Raw genomic sequence first — 22,319 nt, forward strand, 5'->3', positions numbered from 1 at the left:
AGTCTGTGATCCAAATGTTAGCCATGTGGCTGACTAAATAACGCATAAATAAATAAAATCTTCATGACTTTATTTTCCTGAGTGGGAATGAGTCTAGCAATTCAGAATGGAAAATACACTTACTAGATGTGAGCCAACAGCATAGAGATAATGATCATTATCTTATTAACCCTTCATTATGCACCAGGCTCTGTACCAAACACTTTTTATTCATTATAGCATTTAGCCTTTAGAACACACTTCTGATCCAAACCTGTGAAGCAGTGAGAAGCAAGTAATTTACTCAAGGTCAGCAGAGAATTTTTATTCACTCAGCTTTTGTTCTGACCCAAAGGCCATTTTCATAACCACTCTACTATATTGCCTCTGTAGAGAAAATTCCTTGATTCACATGAGGAATTTGAAAATGGTTGGCACTGATTTTAGGAAAGACTGGTGCTTTGATTCAAGAAACAAAGCAAATCTCTCTCACATTTTGGAGTATAATTAGCAGAATCTGATAGCTAGAAGGAAAGCCTACAACTCTAGCAGTGATTATGCTTTAGATCTGATTTAGGACTCTCTTATGCAAAAATGAAGCCATTTGGAATCAATCCAATGCTATTTAAACTACATCTTCTTAAACTTCCTTGTATTTCCTTTCCCATATCTGCCGCAGAGAGGAAAGGCCATTTTACCATAGCAACAAAGCTAAAAGGTTTTGGCCGGCCCTCTTTTTCAGGAATCCTCTCTCAGTGGCTCCTGGGTAGGTGTCAGGAGGGGAGGTGCAAGTAGCTGTGTGTCGCTACCCTGAATTCGAAGCAGACTTTCCCACCGAAATGTTCACAGCAGCCTGCAAGCAAGTCAGGCAGTTCTTTTAGAGATGGAGATTGTATTCAAACATAAATAAAAGTCTTCTTGGGATACACTGGTGTTCCTAGCTCTGACTGCGGTGCCCTAAGCTGGGTTTTTGAATAACTCCCTTGGCTACAGCTTAGTGAATTTCCTATGAAAATGTAGACACCTGTCTATTCCTTCCCGGAGCTTTGTTCTCAGAGCTTCAGTTTCTATTAATAGGGACTTTGGGGACAAATACCAATAGGAGAAGAAACCACTCAAGTATGAGGCTATCTTGTTGCCCACAGATCTGATCACAAGGGTCAGTTTAGGGAGTAAAGCAGAACAGGGGATGAGTAGAAGTTATGAGTTATAAAAGCAACATGGCTCACAGTGGCTTGCCAGAATTGTTCTGTATTTGCATGCCATTATTCTAAGGCATGCCTGCTGAGTTTAAAGATTGTGACATCCAAACTAGAAGCTACATTCTGTAAGGGAAGGAGTTGTGTTCCTGTCATCTCTGTATCCTATTCATCCCCAAACACACGAACTATATTTTTGGCATTAATACTTCAAAGGTGTTTCTGTTTACCTTTTACTACATTAGCAGGAGTAACATAATATGTAATTTCCCCGCTTTTAGTGATTTAAGATTGATAAGTAGTGTATTTTTTTCTGCCATGGACTAATGGCATAGGCAAAAATATCTTAAGAGGGTAACTTTGTGTTGCTGAGGTCTGTGCTTCCCACAGACCCATGGGGTTGTTAACAGAACCTTATTGCTTTAATCCTAGACTTATGAAGAGGATTGGGATGGATGTTCCCCAAGAGGAAAGGGATGTAAACTTGTGCTATTAGAGGAAGAAAGGACTTGTCAGAGGTGGTACCCTGCTCACTGGGAAGGACAGGCTATAGGACATAAAATGGCAAACACCTGTCCTCCCTTGCACACCACCTGGAGGTGCCAGGGCCTCAGCTTGTGGACGGTTCTCTGGAGTTGTGGAGGCTGGGCACTGAGCATCATGTCCTTGAGAGCTGCGGTAAGGATCCACATAATGAACTTGATTACGACCAGCATCTCTGTGTACTCAATGACCTTGAGGAGCCCTGACCTGCTTGACCAGGGCGTCGTGTGGCAGAAGAGTGACGACTGGGATGAGCATGGATTAACAGCCATATGACTCCTTGCTCATCCTCACCTGGACCGCATAATCCCCGAGTCTTTGTGCCACCATGGAAAGAAGAAGGAGCTACCAAAGTGATTGGTATTAGATATCTTAAGGATTTTGGTGAATGAGTCCTTGGAACCAGGTTTGACTTGACATTGGGAGTTGGGAGGCATGAGTATTATAGCAAACACTTCACGGTGCTTACTATGTGCCAGGAATTGTTCCAAGAACTTATATTTACTAACAAAATGAATTCTTACATTTTACATATGCAGAAACTGTGGTAAGGAGAGGTTAAGTAACCCATCCAAGATAGCAGAACTAGCGAAGGCAGGGCCAGGATACGGAACCCAAGCAGTGAAGCTTCAGAATCTGTGCCTCTCGTTTCCATGAGGCAGGATTTACATCCATTAGATGCTTAAGAAAAAGAAAGAATGCACGAATGTTGGATGAGACTCCCTCCCCTCCCCCACAAACCTTTTTTCAGGGAATATGTTGATGATGCTCTTGATTTGCCCTCAGGTAATATTTGGAATTAATGCTCAGTTTGACAAATATGTACTGCATTGGAGGAGGTGCAACAAATGTCATTGTTGTACCACTCAGAGTTAGAAGGAGCAACTTGGAGATACAGAAGAATCAAGTCTTTCTTATTTCTCCTCCCTTGCCCCCATATCTCTGTTCTTATTCCTGAGTCCCTCATCTGCCCTCTCCTAGTCTAGACAGCAGAGAATGGCAGGTAGATGTGACCCTATGCTCTACACTTCTTTAGCTTAGTAAATTCTGAAAACCATGCATGTTTTGCAAATAGGGTTTTACTTAGAGGGATCAGATCATGGCAGGGCCTCAGTCCTGTTTCTCTCTTCAGGCAATACATGTATATTTCTTCCTCCTACTCTTTCTCACCTTCTTTCTCCCCAGATTTCCTGAGTAGAAGCCAGTTCAGCCCCCAAACAACTCAGCTGTTTCAAACACCCTCCTGTTCTCTCGCAAACAGCTTTACGCTCAAGCAAACAGCACAGCCTGGGAGGTTTGTGGTGCTCGTGGGTTGCCGCTGGACCCTGTCCAAGCCCCAAAAGCCTGTGCCCAGGCAAGGTCTAATGGGATATACTGCCAGGCTGCATGTGATTTATCACACCTGCGCTTGCTTAGAGCAAGCGAGGCATTCGTTTTTCCTTTTCTCCCACCCTGTGATTTCCACACCATTCCTATGCTCAGTTTGTGGGTTCTAACTAAAAGAAGAGTTGATGCCAAATATGGCTAGCAGATGCAAACTAGATAAAATAGATAAGCAAGGTCCTACTGTAGAGCACAGGGAACTATATTCAATATCTTGTAATAAACCATAATGGAAAAGTAAAAAAAAAAAAAGAATAGTTGATGAAAATGGATAGTGTTTTCTCCAAACAGCTCTCAGTTCTCCTTTTATCTTTTCTCTCTCCTCCATCTTGCAACCCTTTACCCTTTTTCTTCTTCCTCATTATGTTTTTTCACCCTCATTTTAATTTTCTTTCTTTCCGCCCGGGACCTTTTCTTTAGACAGACTACTGTATGACTAAACAAGTGCCTGGTAAAGCCTTCAGTTTCTTCTTCGTTTTAATGGTCATCTCAAATTAAAAAATGTATTTTTAAGAACTGGTTTTTGAAGTGGTTGTAAGAAGAACAGATTTGAGGAGTGTCTGAGGGGAGTCAAGAGATCAGCTCTAACCCAAGGAAGAGGTGATGGTGACTTGAGGAAATGGGAACTGAGAAGCCCAGATACGATTAGATAAGATAATGAGGCAGGTCATTCTGTAGGAGAAACCGTTGCTTAAAAAACACGCACAAGTAGCCATTCAGGGTTGCCCGTTTCTATAATAAAGGCAATCTAATTAGAGCTAGTGTCATTCCTACTCAGTAGCAAAGAGCAGTAATGCCAACATTTTCATGCAGGTGCCTTCTGGAGGGGTAGGAAAAGGCCAAACACAGCACACATGAATAATGTGACAAGGTATTCGTTCCAGAGGCAAAATAAATTTAAAATTTTAAAAACATGGTCAAGAGAGAAATATTCTTTCAGCACTACAGGATTATAATTTGTTGTCTCTGGGGAAAAAAAAAATAAAGCTTGATTTTCTTTAGGTACTTATTTCTCGAGTGAGTAATAAGGAGGACCAGGCAGGCTGAGCTCTCACTGGTAGTAAGGCAGAAGTTGAATTATAACTCACATAGGACAAAAGGTCAGAGGAAGAACCCCCCTGCAATGTCAGATCTCAAAACAGAGGGAAACTAGCCACCATGAGTGACAGCCAAAATAATAAACAGCACACTTTTACCTCCAAGAGCCTCATATACTGGAATAGTTGTAATCAAAATCAAAATAGTTTAAATAGTTTAACAGGGAATTTAAAACACAAATAAATTATAGAAAGATTTAAAAATAACCATGGAGGAAATTATAGTAATGAAAAATTTTATTTCATTGAAATTTTGTAAAATCAGCGGATATTTCAAATAGCAGATTAGACAATATTTCAGAGTTGGTGAACTGAAAAATAAATCTAGGGAAATTATCAGAATTTTGTACAGAAAGCAAAATATGAAGTCTGACTATAAGGTAAGGAGATGAACGAAGGAATGAAAAGCATTAACAAATAGTTGGTTAAAGATCAAGAAAGAATGGAAGAAAAGCAATATTTGCTAAGAGAAAGACTGTCTAGAAAAGAAGGAAGGAAAAAAAAAAAACCCTCAGCTTTGGGAAGACCAATGAATCCTAAGAAGGATTAAAAAAAATGAAAGTTAAAGAGGTGATATCATAGACTCTTAGAATAAAAAACAAACAAACAACAAATTGCCTATGAAGAAATGACGGACTTGGAGAAGACTTTTCAACAGCAAAGGTGGAAGGAAAAAGGCAGTAAAATAATGATTTCAAGGTTCTGAGGGAGACTCAACTAAACTATTACTGAAGAAAGAGAGTAAAATAAAGACATTTTTATTAAAACAAAAACTGATAGAATTGACTCAAATGACTTTCATATAAATAATTTCTGAAAGAAATGCTTCAGGTAGAAGGAAATAATTTTAAAGGAGATTTTGAGATATAAGAAAAATAATAAATTGGCTTACAAAATAATAACAATCATGTCTAATTTGGGAGATAAAACATAGTAGCATTAAAATATTGAAAAATGCTAAGATGGTGTAATGGAATTAAAGTTAATGTTATATTAACCTATTTTGCAGAGGCAATGACTAAAATTTGATTTTTTGTAAAATACGCATGTATTTAGAAACTACTCAAAGAATGGAACTAGTGTGTAGTTTATAAAACAGTACAGTGGCAAAATGGATTATAAATGTTCAATAAATGCACACAAAGTCAGAAATGAAAGTAATAAACATAAAATGAGGGACATAAAGAAACCAAAATAATATGATAGATAGATTAAACTTTCCAATTAAAAGAGATTTTTTTCAAACTTGTTCAAGATAAATCCAGCTATATGCTGCTTATAAGGAATTCTAAAAATACAAGGGCACAGAAAAGTTAAAATTAAAAAAATTGAAAAATATATATCAGATATATTTTACTTTAAAAATGTAGTGTTTTACTTTTAGAAACAGGGCTTAACTAGTTTTAGACCTTAAGGCCAATAATTTACTGTTCTACAGATAAAAAACACACTAACAACAACAATAAAATTTGGAGTGTCAATTCACCAGTATGTATACAAGTACATAGAATGTATGCATGTAATAAAAAAAAAAAACCTCAAAATACATAAAGTAAAATTTGACAGAACAGCCAGAAGAATTTGACAAGTTCACTAATACCTCTCCTTAATACCTCTTTTAATAATTAACTGATCAATTAGAGAAAATAAGTAAGAATACAGAACAAAGGTGGGAACTCTGGCCTATAAAACCAACCTGCCACCTGCTTTTGTAAATATAGGTGTGGTTTTTAAAAAATTTTTAAATTAAAAGAATATTATTGAGGTATAATTGACATATAACAATATATTACTTTCAGGTGTAAAGCACAATGATTTGATACTTATATATATTGCAAAAAGATCACCAGAGTAATTTTAGTTAACATGTAAATACAGTTTAATGGTGCAGAGCAATGCCCATTGTTTACCTTTGTTGATGGCCACTTTCTTGCAATAATGGCAGAGTTGAGTAACATAGACAGTACTGCCATCAAAGCCTAAAATATTTAGTAAATGGCCTTTTTTCAGAAAAAGTTTGACAATGACTGATATAGAAAATCTCCATTAATATATTTTTTAAATCTTATTGGGTTATAATTTATATACAATAAAATACCTAGGTCTTAGGATTTAGTTTGACGAGATTTGACAGCTATATACACCTGTGTAACCACCACCCAAAACAAGATATAGAACATTTCCATCATCCCAGTAAGTTTCATTTTGCCCCTGTCTAGGCAATTTTCTTACCTTTCACCCTCAACCCACATATCCAGAGGCAATGACTTTCTTATTTCTATCACTATAGGCTAGTTTTACGTATGGTGGAATCATATTGTATATACTCTTTTCTGTCCGGTTTATATCACTTTACACAATGTTTTTTAGATTCAACCAGGTTATAGCATTTCTTAGTTATTGTCAAGTAGTATTACATTATGTGATGATTCCACAAATTTTTTACCTATTCTCTTTTTGATGGACATTTAGATTGCTATCAGTTTTTAGTCATTATGAATAGACGGGTATGAATATTCTTAGGAAAGTCCTTTTGAGGACTTTCTTGAATAAATATCCAGAAGTGGACGCTGAGGAGTAGAGTTAATTTTATAAGAAACTGTCAAACAACTTTCCAGACATGTGCCACCCTCATCAGCATTATGCAAGGTATCCAATTGCTCAGTAACCTTTGATATTGTCAGTCTTATTGAATTCAGCTGCCACTCTAGTTGGTATGAATAATATCACATAGGCACTTAAAACTGTACATTTTCTTGTACATTTCCTTGTTTTAGCTGCATCTCACAAATTTTGACATGCTGGCTTTTCATTATAATTCAGTTCAAAAAATATTTATTTTTGACCTCTTGATTGTTTCAACAATAGGCTGCTTAATTTTCAAGGATTTAAGGATTTTAAAAGATATCTTTTTGGTTTTACCTTTAATAATGTTGTGGTTAGAGAACATATTCAATGATTTCAATCTTTTAAAATTTATTGGTGTGTGTGTTATGACCTGGTGCCTGGTCTGTCTCGGTGAACACTGCATGCACACTTGCAAGAAGTGTGCATTTTGAAGTTTTTTGATTTTGTTTCTTTGTTTCTGTAATGCCAGTTGGGTTGAATGAACAATTTGGTTGATGAATATTTTTTTTCAAATCTTCTATATCTTTACTTATTTTTCTACTATTTTAACCAAATAGTGTTAGAATCATCTAATATAATTGTGTATTTTTCTAATTTTCCCTTTAATTCTTTTCATTTGTTTTTATATCTAAAGAGTTATGTTTGCTTCATATGTACATATGATTGTTGTATCTTCTTGACCATGTCTCTCTTTATCTTTGGTATTGCCCTTCATCTTGAAATTTACTCTTCCTGACTCTACCATAGTTATAAGAACTTTCTTATGATTAATATTTATATAAAATATATTATACATTTTTCTCACCCTTGTGTTTTCAAACTGTCTGCACTTATATTTAAAGTGTGTATCTTGTAAACAGCATTTAGTTGGATCTTGCTTTGGTATCCAGTCGGATGAATTTTGTCCTTTAATTGGCATATTTAGTCTATTTTCTTTTAATTATTGATGTGATTGAGTTTAATCTTACCATCTTGGTATTCATTTTTATTTGTCCAATCAGTTTCTTGATCCTCTTCCTTTTGTGCCCCTTTTTGAATCAGTGAGGATTTAGTATTTACCCCTTTTAGCATTTTTAGCTATATGCTAAAAATATATTATTATTTTTAGTGATTGCTCAATAGAATACCTTATGCACCTTTACCATAGCAACATCTACCTTCAACTATTATACTATGTCACAGTGTAAAAATCTTAGTTACAATTGTCTCCCACACACTGTAACCTTGTTGTCATGTATTTTGCTTCTACATATTTATATACCTCACAGAATATTGTGGTGTTTTTATATTTAATCTGTCAATAATCTTCTTTAGGAATGTAACATTATATTAAAATAAGGATAGAATGTTTTCTATATTTTCCCAAATATTTAACCTTTCTGCCATTCTTTATTATTTCTTGCCAAAGTGAGGAAATTTCCTTCTGTTATTTCCGACTCATTTGAGGTTCTTTCCTATGTCTTTATCCAAATGGTTAGTTTCATTATTTTCACCTTTTTTTAGGTAAGAATAAAAGTATCTAGAAATATGAAGATTTATCTTAACATTTCTATGTCTGCATTCTAGATGTTTTGATAGGCACTTAAAATATTGTTTCCTCACTGGTATGTATTTCTAGAATTGTTTTTCATTATGATCCAAAGATACAAGGACAGTATTTTCTAAGGTCTAAGTTTGCTTTGGCTTGTTTTTCAATGTTTCTTTCTAGTTTGAATTTATTGTGCTCAGAGAAGATAATATTATTTATTTTGGGGAATATAATGATTTTTTAAAATTAAGTGCAAGCATTTTGTAAATGCTCTATGAATGTTTGGGAAAATATGGATGTCTACTGTAGGCACACATATTTTCTTCTCTGCCTTTCAAACATATTAAATTCATGAAAGCCCTGTAATAGGTTAAGTATCTCAGGTCAATAGTATTCATTTCAATGGGGAAAAACTGCATTCCACAATTCCCATATCAATGCTAATTTTTGTTAAATTATTACCAAATCTTATTAAATGGACATAATTCCCTCAACAGTCAAATAAAACACAATTTTAATAGATACTTTTCATCTAATTAAGTACTCTATCTTATGGCTGTTTTTCTCCTTTCATTGGTAGCTATCACTTACCATACTCCTAAGATCATGTAAGCAAAATATAATGTATAGTACCCATAACTTACATTATTCAACCTTTAATACAAAAATAAAATAATAAAAACAGAAAGAAAAGAAATAAATGAAAAGGTCATATTTTAGGAACTTGATATATGAAATTATTAGAGAGTGATATGTGACGTGATTACTAACAAATCATGGGTACTGTGAGAGCAAAGTTAAACCACCATGTTTCAGTATAACACTGCAAACATGATTGCATAGTTGTTTTATTCTGCTCTCAGTTTTGAGCTCCTCTGTGAGCTGCACAAAGTTGAAATAAGAATGCTAAGTAAAATTCTTCATAAATCAACATCCCATTATCCAAATAAGCATATCTAAGAGTATATTTCAAACCACCTTTTTAAAAAATTTTTTTTAATTTATTTTATTTTTGGCTGTGCTGGGTCTTCGTTGCTGTGTGCGGGCTTTCTCTAGTTGTGGCAAGCGGGGTTACTCTTCCTTGCAGTGCACAGGCTTCTCATCACGGTGGCTTCTCTTGTTGTGGAGCACGGGCTCTAGGTGAACGGGGTTCAGTAGTGTGGCTCGCAGGCTCTAGAGCGCAGGCTCAGTAGTTGTGGCGCACGGGCTTAGTTGCTCTGCGGCATGTGGGATCTTCCCAGACCATGGCTCAAACCCGTGTCCCCTACATTGGTAGATGGATTCTTAACCACTGCGCCACCAGGGAAGCCCAAACCACCCCTTTTATTACTTTCCTACTTGATGTGACAAAGAATGAGAATAATGTACACCCTCCATTATAATTACAATTTAGCTAAATCCTTTTATTTCTCTTTACTTTTGCTTTTTATAAGTTAGCTCTTGTTGAGAACATAAAAGATAATGGCCACTATAGCCTACTATATCTTCAAAGTATATTAGTGTTCAATAAAAAATAACTTTTTTAAACAACTTTATTTCTTTGAATTTGATTATGGATGCCATTAATATTACCTATTTTCCTTTCTTTTTTGGGTGGACTTGAGGTTTTGTTTTTATTTATTTTGTATCTCTTGTAAATAGCACACAAGTTTGTGGGGCTTTTTTTTGTTATTTTGTTTTTGTCTTTTCTCCCAAGTGGGCCTTGCCTCTATTTGAAGAGTTTTTAATTAAATTATGTTTTTGTTTTTGTTACTTGCGTGATACCTTGCTTTTTAGGTTTTGCTGATGTCTTCTCTTTTTTTCTCCTTTTAATATTCATGTCATTTATAACAGTGTTTCCTTTGCTTTTTACTTTCCTTTGACATTTTCAAAGTTATTTAGTGCATTGTTTTTAAAATTCTATTAAAAGTTGGTTTTAAGATTTTAAAAATATTTTCAAACTTACTGGTTTCAATTTGTAAAATTATATTTGTAAAAAATATATTGACTTCTGTTTATTTGAAGTAAGAATTCAGTAATACATCCAACTTCCCTTCCACACCTTTTCAATTTTGGTTACTACCACCTCTTATTTTAGATCTTTCTTATTATTTCTTTATAATATATATTTTATTTTAAAACTTTTGTTTGACACAAATTTCATTATTGTAGCTGTATTAACAGCAATCATTTACTGTTTTCTGGTACCATTGCTCACTATGAATACTATAATAGCACAACCTCCCCATTATTGAGTTTATTTTAATCCATCTCTTAGTCAACAAAAGTAGTTCTTTGAGTAGTTTTGATTTAGAAAGTTCCAGAATTGAGTAGAATACTTTCTCAGAATTATTACAACTTAAAATTCTTTTCTCTGCCCAAATTTATGCACTCAATTCATGTAGAATTTTTGTGTCATCTTCTTTCTACCCAAAGACCTATGGGTATCATTACTCCATTGTTTCTGAAATAACATGTTGCAGAGAAGAGTGATATCAGATGAATTTTTTACATTTATAAGCGTAGTTTTTTTCTATTTAAATTCTTAAAGATGTTGCCACTATTAAAAATTTCACATAAAACCTCTAACACTTCTATTTTTTTTAAATCTGGGTTTTAGTAATCCACTTTATTATGAAAACTCAAATCTTTGGATTAGGAAAGTTTTTTTTGTTTTTGTTTTTTTTATTTTAGAATTTCTCATTCTTTATCTGCTGTGCTTGTTTCTTTTGAAATTCTAATTTTATATAAAATATCCAAAAACAAATATACACTATATAGCCTCTCATTATCTTTGCTCCTATTTTTTTTTTCTGAGTTTTGCAAGCATTTTTCAAGTTATGCTTATGTCATGTGTTCAGTTCTAATCAAAATCCAAATTATTGTTCATTGAATCAATTACAATTACTGAATGTAAAAATTTTCCTTTTTCATCTCCCACAGTCTCTCCTGACAACATTCCTGTTAAACATTCCTGTTTAACATTTAATTCTGAGACAAAGTCTTCCTTTCCGAGTGGACAGTCAATAACCAGCCAACTCTTCCACTGCAGTTCAATATTTATTACGTTGCAAGCAAATGTTTAAATTTTCTAGGATCAAGATTCTCCTTTTTCTAATCTTCAGAATGAAGGTCAGAGTTTTTCTTTTTTATATGTATTTTTTGGTTACTTTGATGAGAACTGTGGACATGGACCTTTAGATGTACATACTCAAGTAACCTACCATCCCCTCCATAGCCTAGAGTGTAGTTTTGCCATTATTTTGTATTATAAATATTATGTCACTGCCCTACTTAAAATTATTCAGTGTTTTCCCGTTGTCTGAAGATAAAGTTAAAATGATTTACCATTGTATGCAAAGCCTTTTAAAATCAAATCATTAACATGGAATCACACACTGCTGATCCACGGACTTTATCTCCAACCTGCAGATACTTTGTTTATGCAGTTCCTTGTCTATTCATTTGACTATAAATGCTTTTAGCCTGGCTTGCAATCTCCAGCTGCCATAGTTCTCATTATTTCCCATTCTTTTATACCGCGCCCTTCATATGTCTAAATTTTCCATTTGAGCATGGAAGGCTTTTGAGTTTGCCATTTCTCTATTTCCAACTAATATTTCAACCACTGTAGAACTATTTTCATTTCCCTACCCTGTGATTTATCTTACTCCTGTATTTGTGCCTCTCCTAGGAATATCTTTTCCTCTCTCACTCATTCTTTTCCTTGCCACTACTATTTGTCCTTCAAATTTTGACTTAGACCCCCACTTTATCTTAGAAGTCTGCCATGATTCCCCAGGATGGGTAAGACGTCTTACTGATGTACTGTCATAGAAATCTTTTCGTGCTTCTCATGTAGTGCCCACTACACTATATTATAATTCTATGTTTACCTGTTATTTTCTCTCTCCAGATATGAACTCCTTGAAGGTGGAATTGTACCTTTAATCTTTGCGTCTTCTATATATGCCATGAAAGACATTCTAGAAAAAAACGTTAAAGTCATAATTATATGAATGTACAAATTTTTCTAAAAGGGATATTTAAGTTTTAAAGAATATACATAGTTTGATCAAAACTTTGACATACATTTATGGTATAACTAGAAATAAAAATGGCCTAACTACTGATTTATTTCTGCTTTTTTTTTGGAAAGAAACATATGCTTTATTTCTTGATGAGTTTATGTGTCACAGGGTTTATTCATTTATTCAATAAAACATTATTAAGTGTTTGATGTGTCAGGAACATAATAATGTCTGGGAATACTTGTGCACAGTAATACACCCTACTTTCACATTGGGTGAATACTTGCAGTATTTCCTAAATAACTGTTCAAATTTCAGAAATGTATTTTAGTTACTGGATGTGTGTTACAGGACAAAAAAGTATGAAATAGATTTGTTTCAGAGTTTTTGTAGAGAAAAAATAAACTTTTAAAAATGTTTCTTTTTTACCTTTTAAGAAGACTCACTGTGTACCTCAAAGATTTCCTCCAGAAATCTTTCTTATTAGAAAAAGATCACAAGAGAGTCCATGTGAAATTCTCCTATTTAAAATGAGGTAAATGGTGATCAATGTGAGAGGGAGTTCCTCATTTACCCCAAAATAAAACTCAATACAATGCGATTTCCAGCAACATATTATGAGAGTGGGCTGCCTTTGGCTTTTAGATTCTCTTCATTCTACTTCCTTCCTGATTCCTTAATATTTAATCCAGGGCTAACACTATGCAAACTTCAACAGAGAAACCTGTTCATATATTCTATTTGAAAATTATGAGTTTTAATAGAGTGTGGTTTGAGCACCAAAAGTGGTAAAGATTTTTACCTCACAAATATATTACTTGCTTTCTAGTACTATGTGTAGCCTCTGAACTTCTATAATTTTTTTGAGGATACTTACACTTTAAAAAAAATCACTATTTCATTCAAAGGAAGGTAGATAGGAGTTTAGTTTAAATTGGTTTTAGTTTTTTTGTTTGTTTTTGTTTTTTTAATTAGTGGGCCAAATGTTTGGTTTAGTAAGTGAGAAAAATGTTTATATTTTTTGAGTCACCTAGAATATTGAGGCATATTTTTCAAGGCAAAATTTAACCTCTGAGCTATTTGGTTTAAACCATTTGTTTATCAGTGGTTAGCACTGGAGTCTGGTTTCCAGTAGCTTCAGGGAACACGGTCTGACGTTTACTCTTGATGAATTTACCTTCAAATCCAAACCTGAAGATGACTTATTAAAACAGTTCACCAACTTTTCAAACCAACCTTGTTTCAGTATTTTCCAAGGAGTATAGAGGGAAGAAAGATGTTTCAGTGCACCTATAAATAAACCTTTCATTGGGTTGGAAAACATTTGTCCTGGGTAGAGTTAAGACCCAGCTGATTTCACTCCATTTTCTTGTCCAAGGATGTAGTCAGAGGTTAATATCTTGGCCAATATCTATCTGAATAGCACTAAGGGGAATGAAACTATTCTCCCTGGAGCAAGAGATCTCTGGGTCTAATATAACTTAGAGATCTAAATGATCACTGTGGAGTTATCAGGAGCCTGTAATGTCTTTTGAGAAGAAATTGTATCATTTTTATTGCATGTTACACAATACTCTTGGAGTTTATGTTTTAAAGAAGACAGTAGTCTATTAAAAAATAGATTATAACATAATCTGAGATAATGATACATACTGATCATGTACTAAGAATGTACAAAGCAAGGTAAGTATGTACAAAGTTAGTAAAAGCCAGGTTACTGGAAAAGAGAAGCAGAGCATCAGGAGTGGAGGGGAAGCTGTATGTTAAATAAGGTCAAGGAAAAACTCTAGAGGAAAGCCTGGAAAAGAATCCTCTACAGAGAAGAGTGTAGCCATGCAACGATTAGGGTTGAATATACCAGACAGAGAGCACAACAGAAGTGTAAAAGCTGCAAAATGGGCAGAGATTTGGCGTATCCAAGAAAAATCCAGAAGGTTAGTGTTGCTAGAACATAATGAAGAAAGGAAAAACTAGGAGATATAGGTGAGGGACAGGCCATATAATGTCTTCTAGGCCCCGGTGAGGAATTTGCATTTAAAGTATAAGGGGAAGCCATTGAAGGATTTTATGAAGGAAAGAAACATACATGATATTCATTTCTAAAAATAGTTGCGTCTGCTCTGTGTAGAAAGATCTGTAGGGAATCACTAGCAGGGTCAGATAGGCCAGAGAGAACCAGGCGAGACAGCAGCCGCTGGAGGAGAGACCAGGTAATAACAGAGCAGCCTGGCCTAAGACCCAGCTGTAGAGCTGCTAAGCAGTTGGAGACATAACTCACTCTGCAGAGAGAGCCGACAGCACTTGCTGATGGATTATATTCAGCGAATAAGAGGAAGTTTTTGGCCTGAGTCATTGGAAGGATGAGGGAAGTGTTTCTTGATTTGGAAGCAGTAGAGCAAAGAACAAGTTTAGGAGGGAGAAACGAAAGTTTTGTTTCTGTAAGACTGGTTTGATATGCCTAATTTGACAACCAAATGGAGATGTCAAGGAGGTAATTAAATTTCCAAGTCTGAATTCATGAGGGAGTTTAGGGCTAGAAATGTCATTCTGGGATACATCTCCATAGCGATGGTTTATGAAGTCAGGCTGCCGAGGGAAAGAGAAAAAGCATATAAAGAGCAGTAGACTAGGGACTGATCTGGAGCAGTCCAGCTCTTAGGCGTCAGGGAGAGAAGGGGAGGCAGCAAAGAAAAATGGAAAGGAATGGAGAGCCATTTGGAGAAGACCCAGGGAAGTGAGGTGTTCCCAAAGTCAAATGAAGAGAGTTCTTTAAGGACAAATGGTCCCATGTCAAATGCCGTATAGAAATTGAGAAAGCGGAAGAGAGAGAGTGGATCATTGGATTTGATGAGATGGGTGTCTTTAGTGACCTTGACAAAAACAGTTTCAATACCGTGGTGGGAAGAAATTTTGATTAGAATGGATAAACGGGCGGCAGTATTTTAAGGAAGTCATGGGAATAAACATGGACAAATCATTCAAAGATTTTTGATGTGAAGTAGGGAGAGAAATGAGACAGGATGGGGTTGTAGGGTTTACTAGGAGTCAAGGGAAGATTTTTTTGTTTTTGAGATGGAAACTATTACAGCCTGTGTACTGATGGAATGCATAATTCAGAAGAGAGGGGAAAAGTAGGCTGTTAATTTGGGGAGCAAATTCTTTCAAAAAGCAAGAGTGGAGAGACTGAGAGAGGGAAGGACTGAGTCCAAGAGCAGAGCCAAGGAATAAAAACCAGGAGAAACACTCCACATGAGGGGCAATGAGGGATAAGAGGGGGCAAGAGGGGGTCCCAGCCATAGGTTCCTACCTTTTTAGTAAACCAAAAAGATAAACCAACTCCAGAAACTAGAGCAAAATGGGAATTGAAAGGACATCTGTTAGGAGTAGGTAGTGTAAGGGAGGAAAAATAAACTTTTCCCTGTAACCTCTTAGATTCTCTAACTAGGGCCCTGTAAATCAGACTGACAAAAGACAGATTAAGAAGAGAAGAACAAACAGAAGTTTATTAACATGTGCATCATGCATACACAGGGGCTTACTCAGTGATAGGTAAAGGGATGATTAAAACTTGGAACTTATATAGCACCTTGACAAAGATAATAATTTTGTAGAGGAGTGACAAGACAAAGGAAGGAGGGTTTAGGCTTTTCGGTGGCAAACTGTGGAAAGGTAAATTTATAGGGGAACTCATAGAAGATAAGGCCTACTTTGTAAGGTTTTTTTGGTAGATTTCTCTGCTGCCATCTCTGGGTTGATAAGGGTCTATAGTTGTCTCCAGTGATAAACTTCTGTCCTTCCTGGTAGAGAGGATAGGCGGGACACCTTTACAAATTTATGTCCTGTATTTAGGCAAATAGGGGGAGGGCAGAGAGTTTGACTCTATTTCTTCTCAATTGCCTTCAGTTCAAAATAATCCCTATGCCAGAGTGGCATGATTTTTTGAGGTGACACACTCTGAACCCGTTTAGTAAAAAAGCTGCACTTCGGGAATCTAGCTGCTTCCTGTCTCTGTTGATAGATCATTCCCAGATTCCTGGTTAGGCCAGGCTCCCCTTGGAGCAGACGCCTGAGCCTTCCCACTGCAGGGCTTCAGTGCAAGTTGGCAGAGGGCGTAGGACAGACGTGACTCAATAATAAGGATTTTTTGGATTTATAATAACAAATCTTTCACGTTGATTACTTTATTGATTGGTATAAGAAAGATTGTGAATATTATCTTTTCAGTTGGCTAATGGGTAAACGTCAGGCATTGCTTCCAGCATCTAAACGTATGGGAAACAGCATGGAAGTATACCAGTTATCAAGGATAAACCAGCTGGAGAGCAGAACCTCATAAATCATTCTAAGGATGATAATCACATGAGAATAACTAAAAACTAGCTTTATGTGTAATATACTTTTACAAAATAACAAGTGCTATTAAACATTTTTAAATTTTGACATTTTAATTCTTTTCATTTTCAAAATTTAGAAACACAAGATAATACAGAAATGTGAATAAAACACTTATATACTGTTTAACAAATGGTCGTAAGTGTAACTCCACAAAAGGTAAGAAACAACACTACCAAAACAACTCAATTCCCTTGTCCTATAATCTTTTCTACTCCATCTCCCCTAGAAATAGCCACTATTCTGGCTCTAGTTACAATCACTGATATGCTTTTCTTTGTAGTTAATCATATCTAGAAGTATCCCCAAAGCTTTACACACACACACACACACACACACACACACACACACACACACACACACACTCCAAGGTACTTCTGTGCCCTTCAGCTTTCTTTTTTTGTCCCCATTTCCCCCTGTGGCTATGGCCACCTACCTTTACATCTTAAAATAGGAATTTACAGTAACTCCTCCTCAGGGTTATGTTTCAAAGACTGGAAGGGCAGAAATGAGTATAAGGCAATATCAACCAGGTGCTTGTTCAGATGTGAATCTAACCTCTATCACTTGAAGAAAGTCATCAGAGTACTGTTTTTGTATGAACATACTTCCCAAGGAACCTTAGACCTTAAGCTATTTGTTTTCCTAGACTAGCCCCGGAGAAACTGTGGAATTAATCTCTCTGCACCACTCACACCCTTAGCCTCTCCTTTTGATGGCTGGTGCCTTCATAAATGTTGCCTGACTCTCTAACAGGTGACCAGTCTTCCTTGAAGATTTTTGAACTTAACTTTCCAAACCCCATTTCCTTCAAGACTGACCTACACTGTTTCCCATTCCTGAACTGCCTGATAATCAGAGATAATAAACACATGGCTAAGGTCTACTAAAAATTTTTACTATATTTCAAGTATCTTGCTGGGTGTTTTACGTGTTTAAATGCATGATCTTGACATTAATCTTACAAGATAGATCTTATATTACCTTCATTTTACAAATGGGAAAAACTGAAGCTCAGTATAATATACCTAGTAAATGTCAGAAAGAATTTTCACCTTGGTCTGGTTTATTAGAATATACAATACTCTCTCTAATCATAACATATTCTACTGCTTTTCATTAGCTAATTCAAGCTCAAGTGTTACTAACAGGTATTGTACAAATGGTAGAATTTGAGCATAGTAAGTTGGCTAGTGTCAACTCAAGTTACTAAACACAAGTAGGTCACTTTAGTCAATCTTTGTCTCATAGTAGTTATACAGACTATAATAAGGAGAAATTGGTGGTTTTATGCCTAAGGGTTTATTGCCTTCAGTTATCTTGGATTAATGCTTCACCAAAGGTAAATTTAAAAATATAGATAGAAATTATTATGTAAAATAAAAATTTACCAAATAATATTTAGTAAGGTTATAAAATGAAGAGATTATGGAAGCTGGCCATTTTCTACAAGTGTAGGGAGATACAGACGTTTCCATTAATATACACAGATCAGAAACTCTGATAGATCTTCCTATAACAATAAAAGCAGAGCCTAAATAAATTATAATAAACAAACTTCTAAAATAAAAATGTGTACTCTCAAACAAGTAAGGAAAATATACAAATGCAACAAAAGAAAACAGAAACCAACCACCAACAACAACATCAACAGAAACTAATAAGCAAATGCAAAATCAGGAATTGACCTGTAGATAAATGCCACTGTTTATGCCTAAATGGAAAAATAAGTTCTAGCTCTCTCACCATGGGTGGAGAATAGGGACTCCCACATTAATCCTTTGTCCAATAAGAAGGTAAACCAGTCCTGGATTGGTACTATCCCCCCCAGCTCTTGGGTGAGTCAAATGAAAACTGTTTCTACAGTAAACCATTCAGAAATTTAGCTCCTAGAATGCCAAATTTGAGTTAATACTCATCAATTATGAGGATTCCAAAGAAACAAGGTGACACTAATAGTTGGCAGAAACAAATATAACATCAATTTAGACACTTAAGAACTTAAGATATTGAATTATCTAGTACAGGATATAAAATGTATGAAATGTTTAAAGAAATAAACAATAAAACAGCAATTAAGTTAGAAGAACATATAACATCCTTAGATTTTAAAAGAACTAATAGAACTTTTATATTTATGTTAAATTTTTGTTTATATTAACATTCTATTCCTATAACAAATATAATTTATAATAAATTTATATTAAAACAAAATAGGAGGGTTACAAAAAGAGAAAGTTTAAAAGAGAGTTAGTAAATTAGAAGGTAGATCCAGATAACTGACCATAATGGAACACAGAAAAACAGGGAGAGAATATATAAGAGGGAAATAGACACAGCGAATAAAATAAGGAAGTTTAACATACCTAAACTATGTCCCAGAATGAGAACATAGACCGAATGGAGGAGAGGCATTATTTGAAGAGATATTAGCTGGGAATTGTCCAGGTGTGTATAAAGAAATAAAAAGACAGCTGTCCACTCTTAGGCATATTTTAGTGAATTGGCAGAACAACAGTGATAAACAGAAAATCTAAATGCCTAAAGGAGAGAAAGAGAGAGGTACATTTGCAATTAAATGACAATTAGACAAACAGTATAGTAGTCTCCCCCAGTGGATGCCTGAAACCACGAGTGGAATGTGCAAGAAATGTTCTGCCCCTCACCATCCCTGTCCCAAGGCTAAGGGAAGAAAAGCAATCTCAAAACTTGGCAATGAGTGAAAGGAAGAAAAACATTCCTCTAAGAATTTGGAAAAACTAGCCTCATGCTGATTTGTAGTCCATATGCACACACCCAGGTAATATACAGAATCGCAAACTCAGCATTTAGTGATTTGAGACTGTATAGTGTCAACAAGTACCTAACAGAAGTGAATGAAATCTACTCTGAAGGAACCAAGAGACAGTTAATGTGTCAAAGAATTTGTATTAAAATATCTTTTAGGGAAAATAAGAAGTTCATGGTCAAAAATAACTAAACTTACAAGTAAGTAAAGTATTTTTGAGTGAGACTAGCCAAAAAATTAAAAACCAGCAGAAATAGATCAGTAAAAATTTCATAAAATGGAATCCTCAGACACATACTCCAAGAGATGGAGAGAAGGAGGGAGGGGGAGAGAGAGAGAAAGAGAGAGAGAGGGAGGAAGAGGAGGAGAAGGGAGGGAGAGACTATGCTTAATATTTTAAAGAAGTAAAAGGACAAGTTTGAAAATATATGCAAGAAAAAAGAAATATAGAAATGGATATGAAAAATTGAAAGGAGCCTACTGGAATTTTAGAAATAAAAACATAAGTATTACAATTTAAAACAGTATAAGTTAAACTAAAGTTTAAGCACAATTGTTGAATTAAACGAAAAGAGAGAGATGAAGAAATTGTCCAAAATCCTGTAAAGGCAAACAGAGAAATGGGAGTAGAAAGAGAGATTACGAGACCTGAATGAGAAGGTCTTATCAAAGACCAAGAATAAGAAGGGAAACCAAAATAGGTTGGAGACAATATTTGAAGATCCGTTAGCTAAAAATTTTCTCAAACCAATGAAGGGTACAAAACAACAGATTCAAGAAGACAGATGAATCCAAATCAGGATAAATGAAAAAAAGTGCAAAACTGGGCACTCCACAGTAAAACCATAGAACTCCAAAGACAAGAAATAGATAGGTAGACAGAGAGAAGAGACAGTTAGTTGAAAGTTGATTCCATATCAACAGCAATGAAAGCCAGAAAAGGAAGTAGTATTTTCAATATAAAAAAGGAAAATAACTACCATCCTATAATCTCTACCTAGTGGAAATATCTTTCAAGAAAAATCAAGTAGATAAAGTCTGAGAAAGTTTGCCATCAACAGACCTCACAAAAGGAAATTCTTAAAAATATTCTTTAAGCAGAATGAAGTGTTCTGAGAGGAACAGTTTGAGATATAAGAATGAATATATAGCAGAAAGGGTGATAAATACATGGATGATATAAAGAAAACTGGATTAGAAAAAAATTTTTCTAGTGGGTTTTTAAAAATGTAACTGCAAGATATTAGAATACAAAGCAAGGGAAGGTGAATGAAGCTTAAAATGAACTAAAGAGGGGGTCAGGATTTAGGAAATGATAGAATAAAGAGTTCAATAGACCCTCTCCCCAGCAAAACAATTTAACTGATGAATTTGTTTTTAAAAAATATTTAAAATATCTGGAAATTGTCTTAAGGACATAGAATAAATGGAAAAATTCATTCAAGAAAATCTACCCAGGGGCTTCCCTGGTGGCGCAGTGGTTGAGAATCTGCCTGCCAATGCAGGGGACACGGGTTCGAGCCCCGGTCTGGGAAGATCCCATATGCCGCGGAGCAACTAGGCCCGTGAGCCACAATTACTGAGCCTGCGCGTCTGGAGCCTGTGCTCTGCAACAAGAGAGGCCGCGATAGTGAGAGGCCCGCACACCGCGATGAAGAGTGGTCCCCACTGCCGCAACTAGAGAAAGCCCTCGCACAGAAATGAAGACCCAACACACCCATAAATAATAAATAAATTAATTAAAAAAAAAAAAGTAGAGGAATTTAAACAAAAACTCCTAAAGAAACTCAAGATTTAAAAAAAAAAAAAAGAAAGAAAATCTACCCAGTGTCGGGAAGAACGATGCCAGTCTATTGCATTTGAGCCATGTCCTGCTCTCTTACTCCTCCCTCCCAACGTCTGTGTTATAGAAGCTTTACCTGAGCCCTCTACTCTGGGCAGGTGAGACCCACGAGACAGGAGGTCTCTCTCCCTGCAGATTACAGTCTGGGGCTAACATATTCACCCCAGAAAGGTCAGGCTGCCTTCATTTCTCATTTCCTCCAGACCCATGTTGCAGAAGCCCTATTCCAGGCAGTGATGGCTGAGGCTGAAACCAAGGGCAGTCATCAGTCAGATCCCTTAAACTATAACTTGCTTAATAAATAATATCCTGTAACTTGCCTTCACTGACCAAGCTTGCTTTAATTGTTCTTACAAATCACATACCCTCCAAGCTTCATGTAGCTTAGACAATACAACAAAAGACTCCTTTGACCACCCCCTGTTGGTAACACTTCTGACTGATGAGTCACTATAGTAAGGATCTCTTATGTTGCTTTTCAGGAACACGGAGTTAGTCCTGACCAATTAAAACTGGTCAAGGCCACGGACCATTCAACTGGTCCTGCAAAGTGTCCGATGGATGACCTTTTGACCTCAGAGGGCCAAAGCTCCACCCTCACATCAGGTTAATGCCACCATTCCTATCAAAATCCTTATTAAAATGCCTGCTGGTTTTTTGAAGAAATCAACAGTGTGATCGTAAAACTCATAAAGAAATACAAGGGGCTCAGAATAGTTTAAATAATGTTAGATAAAGAAGAACACAGTTGGAGGATTCACATTTCCCAATTTCAAAACTTAATACGAAGCTCTAATAATCAAGACAGTGTGGTATCAGCAAATAAAAAATTAATAAATAAAGGATATGAATAGATATTTCTTCAAAGTAAGTATACAAATAGGCAATAAACACATGATGAGATGTTCAACCTCATTAGCCATTAAGGA

The 22,319-nt window shown here is 35.5% G+C and overlaps 1 long non-coding RNA gene across 1 annotated transcript in view; it reads right to left on the bottom strand.

The window, feature by feature from the left end:
• Positions 1-5,928: 5,928 nt before the first annotated feature.
• The window catches only part of LOC309605165, a 31,826-nt gene continuing 15,435 nt past the window's right edge, over positions 5,929-22,319 (bottom strand). The window contains exon 2 of the long non-coding RNA XR_014231265.1: positions 5,929-12,322. This is a non-coding gene — a long non-coding RNA (uncharacterized lncRNA). The remainder of the gene's footprint in view (positions 12,323-22,319) is intronic.

Source organism: Balaenoptera borealis, assembly GCF_965194805.1.
Source record: "Balaenoptera borealis genome assembly, chromosome: 11".
Classification (NCBI taxonomy): domain Eukaryota; kingdom Metazoa; phylum Chordata; class Mammalia; order Artiodactyla; family Balaenopteridae; genus Balaenoptera; species Balaenoptera borealis.